The following is a 9,659-nucleotide window of genomic DNA, read 5'->3' on the forward strand; positions in this document are numbered from 1 at the left end:
TAATCTGTGGTTCTGTAGGGATCTATTAAAGGATCTGTGTTCCTCTGTTTTAAGTTCTTTACCTGTCAGAGGCTGAGTGTTCCTCTGTTCTAAGTTCTTTACCTGTCAGAGGCTGAGTGTTCCTCTGTTCTAAGTTCTTTACCTGTCAGAGGCTGAGTGTTCCTCTGTTCTAAGTTCTTTACCTGTCAGAGGCTGAGTGTCAGACTGAGTGGAGTCCTAATCGTCGACCCTGCAAAGACACAAACACAGACTGTTAGTGAAGATGCGGTTCTACCTCAGAACAGCTTTACAATCATTAATCAACCTCCTCTCCTCATTTTTCTTAAAGACACCATTAACTCGCTGTGTGTTCTCCTGTTTGTCCCTTCCTCTTTCCTATCTCAGCAGAGATTTAGGTGAGGTGGTTCGTAAAAATTCTCCCCAGCTCTGCGATCTGTGTGAATGATCATTCTCTGTGACTTGGCTCTCAGCAGAGACTGCATTCTGTGGACTAATGACACCAACCAAGCTGCAGAGGAACTGCTAATGGAGCACAGCTGGCCAATGAGAAAGCAGCTCAGGGTGGCACAGCCGGCCAATGAGAGAGCAGCTCAGGGAGGATTGGAGAGACTCCAGAACATGACGGGATGACTCCGGTGTTCAGAGGTGAGGTTGTTGGAGGGTTTGAGGAACAGCTGACCAGCAGAGGTGAGCAGAAGGTAAAGATCTCTTCACCTTTAGGACATCTGAACAAAGAGGAACTCTGATTTTGAGTTCATTGTAGAACCCAGGCTGACCCACAGACCTGATGGGACCCCTGAAGGATCCAGAAACGGGACCCCTGAAGGATCCAGTGAAGGGGTCCTCCCTATCTATCATTTATTTTAAACACCCATTTTTGCCACTTCAAGCAGCTTTTCACAATTTACACTATTTTTTTAACACATTTCTGCCTTTCTTGAGCCATTTTTGCATATTTTCACCTGTCTTTGCCTCTAAATAGAAGTCAGATAAACTAATATCAGAGCTGATTACATAGTCTGCATGTTGCTTTAAATAATAAGTGATATTTTACTCAAAAAAAAAAAAAAAGAACTCTTTGCTTCCATATTGGATTTCTTCTTTCTTTTTCTGATCATGTTTTACCAAAGCCTGTGGAAAAGTGACCAAATATAAATATTTGATAACATATTTGTCCATAAGAAAGTCTTTGGTAAAATAACAGTTACACTCACAGGAGTTTAAACCAGAATTATGTTAAAGCTACAGAACATTCTCCTCTTTATAGGCAGCCCTGCTCAGAGCTGAAAATATTCAGATTCAGTCTGTCAGAAAGTCTTATCTTTAGAGGTCACATATTATGCAAAACATACTTTTTCAGGTTTTTCTAACAAAAATATGTGCCCCTGGCCTGTCCACAATCACCCCAAGAATCAGAAAAACCCCATGCATGCTGAAACAAAACATTCTCACATTTTCCCTTCATGATGTCATGAGGGGAGTTAGCCCCGCCCACAGGTTGGGTTGGCCCTCCCTGCTTGGAAGAAATTCCCACCCTCCTCTCCTGATCCTCCTCTCAGCTGGCAGCTGAGATCAAGAGAACCACATCCATTAAGCCACATCTATGTCCTGAGAGGGGCGGAGTCAGACAGCTCATTAACATTTAAAGCAACAGACAGAAACAGCTCGCTCTGAGCAGGGCTGAAACAGAAGGCTTTTTAGACATTATTTTTTCAGCAACAAACCTCGCAGGCATGTTCTGGGAACCTCTGAGAACAGTATAAACCTTTAACTGTTCTTTTATCAGGGAGAACTCTGATATGCATTGTTATTCAACAGAACGTCTGTCATTACTCTTTTTATCACAGCTTAAACAAACCATATTGTTAATCATGGCTGTAAGATTATTTGAGTTGATCTAAATAAATTGAGGTCTACAATATGTGCACATTTTTTTTTAATCTCAGTTAATTGCCTGATTAATTGTCCTTTTCTTTGGTGATGGTGCATCAGAGTCGACCTCCGGTTAAGTTCATAATAATCTTTAATAATAATTATCTTTGACACTTCATAATATTCTTTGATAGATAATCATTATCTTTGATCATTATAATCTTTGATCATTAATAATAATAATAATAATAATTTTTAATAAGAACTATCTTTGATATTAATAGTAATCTTTGGTCATTAATAATTATAATCTTTGATAATTAATAATGGTCCTTAATAATAATAATCTTTGATAATAATAATTTTGATCAGAAAAATAATATTTGATAATTAATAATAATCTTTGATCATTATTAACAATACTCTTTGATTGTTAATAATAACAATCTATGATAATAATAATAATACTCTTTGATTGTTTATAGTAAGCTTTGATAATTAATACTAATAATCTTTGATAATTGATAATAAAAAGCTTTGATAATTAATTAGAATGATCTTTGATCTACTGATAAAATCAGCTCTGTGTCCAAACAGGAAGTCAGTTACCCTTCAGATGGGAGAAATATCCAAAATCACACAGAAACAGTTTAAAATGGAAAACAGAATTTAAAAATGCAATTAAAAATGTTTGACTAATCGAGATAAACTACAGAAATAGAGTTAGCGTGCATGGGGGGATCATGCAGACTCGGCATAGAAAGGCCCTGACTGGGATTAGAACCAGGAACCTTCTGACTGTGAGTCAACAGGACTTACATATTCAGATAGCTACCCCCTGCACCCCTGTGCAGCCCTGCTGCAACAATCAGATAAAAGTTTTCTAATTAGAAAGACCAAGCAGAAACACAAAAGGGAAATAGAATCTCACAGAACTTTATACCAATCACCCCCAGACCAACGATTGAGCCTTTTAAACGCTGGCTCTTTAGGCCTGCTCTATCAGGAGAAAATAACTTTTTCACAAACAGAAACTACCTCTGTCACTTAGATTCATAAAACCAACTCACATGTTATACTCGTGGTCATTCAGCGTGTAAGATGTGCATGAATCCTACTTTAGGATGGTTTATTATTACCTTTCTAACTGCCTACTGTGGCCCAGTCTGCCCTCATGCACACTCTCTGGTGTTCCTGCTAAGTCTGTGAGGGCGTAGGGCTGTCCCACTGTCAGACTGTAAAGTAACTCTCAGACCTTTAGCATGAGAGAATTACCCATAATTCATAGCATTGTGATGTAAGGCAGGGATTCCCTGGGGAAACCCAGTAGTGAATGCTGTAAAAGTGGCATAAAAAAAGCGAAATGTTGAATAAAAATCACGGAGGGTGCAATCAGCATAGACTCTTCCTGTTAGTACGTTAAACAACATCATCCTGAAAACAGGCCTACAGGAGAAGAACGCTTGTTTTTGTCTCTGTGTGGAAGTCAACATTCCCAACGCTGCCATCGCAACCCTAACAGCAAACAAAAGACTGTCCCATTCCTGTTTACACCACCGGAGCCCTGCAGCCTCATCACCTCCATCACTTTCCAGGCATGCTCAGTTAGGGCCTGAGGACTCAGGGTTCAAGTTTTTGGGAGGAGGATGGGATTCAACTCTGGTCTCTTGTTGATATTTGGCAGGCCCTGATTGGACACTACTGCCCAGTAAACAACAGAAGAAGAGATTAGAGCGTCATGATTGGCTGACAGGAAGTTGTCTTTTTCCTCCAGTGTCAAAAAAGAAGACTGATGTTAACTATGCTGAGTTTCACATTGAGAAAAATTTGATTTACAGTGAAATTATCATTGATTTAGTGATGTGGATTTCTAGTATCAAAGCTTGTACCAGATTAGAGCCTGGATTTAAAATGTTCTGGGAGGGATATAAAGTCCAGGAGCTGTCTGTAGATCAGCCAAAAGGTCAGCTTCAGATCACAGTTAACTCCATGGAGATCGGTCTGAGGGTTTCTGAGATACTGTAAACAACACATGAGCTACCGTCTGGGATCATCGGGGAGTTTGGAGGGCTGAGTCGCCTCCTAACTGGGACCACTGGCTCTGAAATGAGACCACTCTGTATTTTAGTGATTCTACCAGAGAAACTCCAGTGTACTCTAACATAGAGAACATTAGCAGCAGCAGACCCCCCCCAGACTCTGTCAGTAGATCTCCTCCATTCCCTCAGACTATGAAGGAGCTGCAGAGCTCCTCAGGCCTGCAGAGGTGCTGAGAATAAAGGAAGCGGTGCATGGCAGGAAATGACAGCTTGATCCATGAGAGGACTATTTGATGTGAGATAAAGACCCAGATGGAGGCTGGATCCACAGACCAGGATCAGAGTGGTTCAGGTCTGCCTCCATGGAGGTTTTCAGTCAAAAATATCAACTAATCTGCTCATTAATAATTCACTCTCAGAGATCTTTGCTGTCATCCTCCTCAGAGCGGGGTTTTTATCTCCACAGGCCCCTAAAGGTGCCCAGGACTGGAACCGCACCTTGAGCTCGGAGCTAATGACAACATGCTCTGACGCCAGTCTCCATGAGGACTGGGACTGCAGTGCCTCCCTTCCGCTCACATCCTCCTCCTCTCGGTGAGTCCGAGCCTCTTCTCTCCCCTGGTCCTGATCCTGAATCCCTCCAACAGCGCTCAGACAGCCATGTTGCTGTTTAACTGCACATTTCTGGATTTCCGCAGTGGGAGCGGAGGGTCGTGATGCTCATCAAACACAGGAGAAAGACAAAAGACTCTCCGGATGGTTTTATTCTCTGTCAGAGCAGAGAGGTGGCCTCTACCGGAGGAAAATACCGCAGGTTTACAGCATCACTACCACCTTCATCCTCATCATCATCATCCTCATCATCGCAGCAGCAGCATCAGATGAGGAGAGAAGTGGTCCAGGGCGAAGAAAGAGGATATTTCCTCCGTGATTCTCACCTTTGATGAATCCTCGTCACAGCAGTCCGAGCGATGACGCAGAGCTCCGATCATCCATCATCAGACTCCAGACTCCTCTCTGCTCTCATCCGGCTTCAGACTCTCGATCTACGGTTGGAGCCGCGCTCAGAAACGGACGAGCGCTCCGCTCCGAGCGGCATCATCAGCGAGAGAGCAGCGGCAGAGGACGGCGGAGCAGAGGAGAGCCAGCGGGCATGCGCGAACACCTACTATACTTTACGCATGTGCGCACGCACGCTGGTTAAAGGCGCACTACTACTATTACTGCTGAGTGAATTATGGGAGTCATAAAGAGAGAAACTGAAGGAGAAGGGGGAGAAATCTAGATTTAAAGGGACACACTGGATCTGGTCTCTTATAAATATCCACCATCAATAAAGGAAAATAAACTAAGAATACAAACCAGACCTGCTCAGGAATCAGAATAGAGGAGCTACTACCGCTCTACTACATTTCCCAACGTGCATCAGTGCACAAGAGTTCCCACATCTGTGGTCACAACTTTCTGATACAGTAGTTACATTAGAGTCCCAATAAACTGTGAAAGTGAATATTAACATAGAGAATAATTCAGCTCTAATTGATCAGATCAATAATCAGAGTGAATATTAACAAAGAGAATAATTCAGCTCTCATTGATCAGATCAATAATCAGAGTTAATATTAAAATAGTGAATAATTCAGCTCTAATTGATCAGATCAATAATCAGAGTGAATATTAAAATAGTGAATAATTCAGCTCTAATTGATCAGATCAATAATCAGAGTTAATATTAACATAGAGAATAATTCAGCTCTCATTGATCAGATCAATAATCAGAGTGAATATTAACATAGAGAATAATTCAGCTCTAATTGATCAGATCAATAATCAGAGTTAATATTAACATAGAGAATAATTCAGCTCTCATTGATCAGATCAATAATCAGAGTAAATATTAAAATAGAGAATAATTCAGCTCTAATTGATCAGATCAATAATCAGAGTGAATATTAACATAGAGAATAATTCAGCTCTAATTGATCAGATCAATAATCAGAGTTAATATTAAAATAGTGAATAATTCAGCTCTAATTGATCAGATCAATAATCAGAGTGAATATTAAAATAGTGAATAATTCAGCTCTAATTGATCAGATCAATAATCAGAGTTAATATTAACATAGAGAATAATTCAGCTCTCATTGATCAGATCAATAATCAGAGTGAATATTAACATAGAGAATAATTCAGCTCTAACTGATCAGATCAATAATCAGAGTTAATATTAACATAGAGAATAATTCAGCTCTCATTGATCAGATCAATAATCAGAGTTAATATTAACAAAGAGAATAATTCAGCTCTCATTGATCAGATCAATAATCAGAGTTAATATTAAAATAGAGAATAATTCAGCTCTAACTGATCAGATCAATAATCAGAGTTAATATTAACATAGAGAATAATTCAGCTCTCATTGATCAGATCAATAATCAGAGTTAATATTAAAATAGAGAATAATTCAGCTCTAACTGATCAGATCAATAATCAGAGTGAATATTAACATAGAGAATAATTCAGCTCTCATTGATTCCATCAGTAGACAGTAATTAAACTATTATTAACTAAGATCAGTTTTAAGCTCCACGATTGGATAATTCATGTATAAACCCATTTAAGTAGTCCCTGATGAATGAGGAACACCCTTTCAAATTAAAAGCCTCTACACATGTTTAAAACATGTTTGCAGTTAGACAACTGAGTTGGTAAAGTATTGTTTGGCAGATTATTTCTCTGTTGTAACAATCCTTCTTGGTAATAAATATTAGACTGTAGTATAGCCTGTTTATTTAAATGGAGAAACATTAGCCAGGAACATGCCTTTGTGGGATGAGCAGCAGAGCTGAGTATGTGGGTTGGTCCAAACAGCTTATTCAACATACTCAGCTGTGCTGCTCATCCTTACAACTGAGGCTCCATTTAAAAGGAAATAAACAGACTTTACTGCGGTATCAGACAGTGGTTCCCCTCCTTGTGGCTAAGAAAAGCTAAGTTCCCCCTGGACCCACTTATAATTGTTTTCACTGACAAAATCACAACAGGCCAACTTATTTAATAGTTTTTCTTCAAAAGATCAATGTTGAAACTGACCATTATTAATAGAAAATAATCAACATTTTTATGTTTAAGAAATTGTAAATTTACAAGAAAAGAAAAAAAGATTTTCTTTTTTAAGAGTTGTTTATTTATGTGAACTAGTTTTTGAGAGAAAAATAGACTAGAAGAAAATCAGAGCACATGAGGGTTTCCTATTTGGCTGACCAATGATCGACAAGGAAGAACCTTGGACGGTAAAAACCTTTTCACTTTGGTTTCTAAGGAATGTTTGACTTTAAAAAATGTAAAGTTTGGGGTTTATAATACTAATAATTTACAAATTCTAAACCTGGAAATGCAAATATAATACTGTATCACCTCAAAAATGTACGGAAGAGGATTAGGGCCACTGAAAAAAACCTTTTTGAAACAATTTTTTTTTACTTGTGGGAAAAAAGTTCGAGACTTGAAATTCAAAAGTTTTACGGGCCAGTAAGAGCAACAAAACACGTGATGTAGCCGCTACTGAGGACTGAGGACTAACGGGAAACATGGCGACTATAGACATGTAAGTACTCGACTTTTGTCGTTTTTGAAAAGAAAACTCACTGCTGTTCTTTGTTCTTCTTTTAATGAAGAAATGTCGTCAAATTCTGATAAAACTGGCGCTTTAGCAGCATCCACGCTAATCTCTTCCTCCATAACTGCACCAGTTCTTGCTGCTGCTTGTTTACGTCATGACCCTGCTGTGCCTGAAAGTACTGCCCCTTATTGCTGATTGGTCCTGTCACTTTCTAACCGGGCCCAAACGGTTCAGATGGGAGCTTTGTACATCTATTTTTGACAACCTCAGAGCAGACAAGGCTCCGCATCCCCCACCTGAGCTCTTTAGTCCCCCACCAGGGGTGCCTGTACCCAGGTGAGGAACCACTGGTATAAGGTTTATCACTAAGAAGCATTATTACCACACAGAAGTAATCTACCAATAATTCATTTTACTAACTTTGGTGCATCTCGTCCTTTAGACCTGTTTATCCAAAAAATACTGATTTATCTATGAGAGGAGGGATTAAACATAAGGAGGCAGGTTAGTCTGGTTCCCAGTCAACTGCCTTCTTCATAATGAGCCATCCCTGCCTCTTCATCAGCCTAAATCAGTTTTAACGGACAGCTCTAGTTCAGGTTCAGGTTTCTGTCCCAGACCGGCCTTTTGAAGAGAGGACGCTCATCCCGGGACGGAGAGGTAATCATCACCTGTTCTGTTTTAAACGTGGTGCTGTAAGAACACAGGAACAGTAAAAACACAAGCCTGTTTTCATGATTTATTCATAATATTCTTTAACTCTGATAAAATACACTTTATTTACGAGTGCTGATTACTATTTTACATTCACCCGAGTTTAAATGGAGATGAAATGATACAGACATGTTATTGACCTTAATGTTAGATTTTAAACCCTTTTTTAGAACCTATGGTCTGAATGGACACCTGAACAGGTGAGTGACAGTGTTTGATTAGAACAGATTTCAGCTGCCTTTAAGGGGATCCATGCTTTAGAATTCTACAGCGCTGCCCCGTCTCAACATGTGAATATTTTACATCACATTCAACCAAATAAGACCCAAATATTCATGATGACGGATTCAGATTTAGTGGAACCAGGAGGCTAAATCCCTACAATCTTTAAACCAAACCCCCGTTTAATATCAAATACATTAAAATGGACTTTAATCCACTGAGCTAAAAACAGAATTTTATAAGGTAATGACACAGACAGACAGCTCAAACACAGATCTAATAAAGAGTGAAGAACCCTGGGCTGTTTATAAAAACGTATTCTCTGTACAGCCGTTATATTAGCATCGTAAATACCCTGTTGATTTTCAAAAACAATTAGCAAATAGACTTTTATATTAAAATATATTAATTAAAATATATTACTTTGATTAACTCGTCCACAATAAAAACAATTTGTGATTCTTTTGTTTCTTTAAGGTGACTTTGGCATGTTACCTTTGAAGTCATTGCTATAAAACAGGATTACTACACACCTTTCAAAATAAAAGCTTCATTTAAACAGCATTAACACCTGAGAGCCTGCAGACATAACGCTCCACCACAATTCATGGCATTTCTCCAAAATGTGCTGAATCAGCCTTAGAAACAGAAACTACACTTCCTGTAGAACATGGAATAAAGGTAATTCAGCATTATTTAGTGCTTCAATCTAAACTCACTCTGATGAAGGGCAGAATTACATCTGCAGGGACCTGGTGTCATAGTGTACCTCCAGATTATTCTAGAGAACTGAAGCATGCTCCATCATAAAGCATTTAGCATTTCTGCTCTCTGCAGGCAAAATAATGTTAGAACCAGCTGGATATGCTCAAGCAGGGTGCTGCACAAATAAAAGACACGTCTACATCTATGCAGAGGCTGCAAATATTTACAGTCAAATAAAAATATCTCCATTTCTGCCCTTAGCTTGAGTGTTTTTATGTTTGCCACTGCTGATCCATCTATACAGACATACAGTTCCTATAAAGGTGTTCACCCCCTATGGATGTTTAACCTTTTTACTGATTTTATAAATCAATCATGGTCAATATAATTTGGCTTTTTGGCAAAAAATGGAAATCATCTTTAATGTCAATGTAACAATTGGTGCTAGTAGGCTCACAGTATTTGAAATGGGGATCACCTGAGTG

At 39.0% G+C, this 9,659-nt stretch overlaps 1 protein-coding gene across 6 annotated transcripts in view; it reads right to left on the reverse strand.

Moving 5' to 3' along the window:
- Positions 1–5,018, reverse strand: part of dtnbb (dystrobrevin, beta b) — a 41,309-nt gene extending 36,291 nt beyond the window's left edge. For all 6 annotated transcript variants that reach the window (XM_041812030.1, XM_041812031.1, XM_041812035.1 and 3 more), the window contains exons 1-2: positions 4,850–5,018; positions 183–229 (exon numbers count right to left, since the gene is read on the reverse strand). The gene's annotated coding sequence lies outside the window, so the exon portion shown is untranslated. The remainder of the gene's footprint in view (positions 1–182; positions 230–4,849) is intronic.
- Between the last annotated feature and the right edge of the window lie 4,641 nt (positions 5,019–9,659).

The sequence above is a fragment of the Cheilinus undulatus genome, linkage group 18 (genome assembly GCF_018320785.1).
Source record: "Cheilinus undulatus linkage group 18, ASM1832078v1, whole genome shotgun sequence".
Taxonomy (NCBI): Eukaryota; Metazoa; Chordata; class Actinopteri; order Labriformes; family Labridae; genus Cheilinus; species Cheilinus undulatus.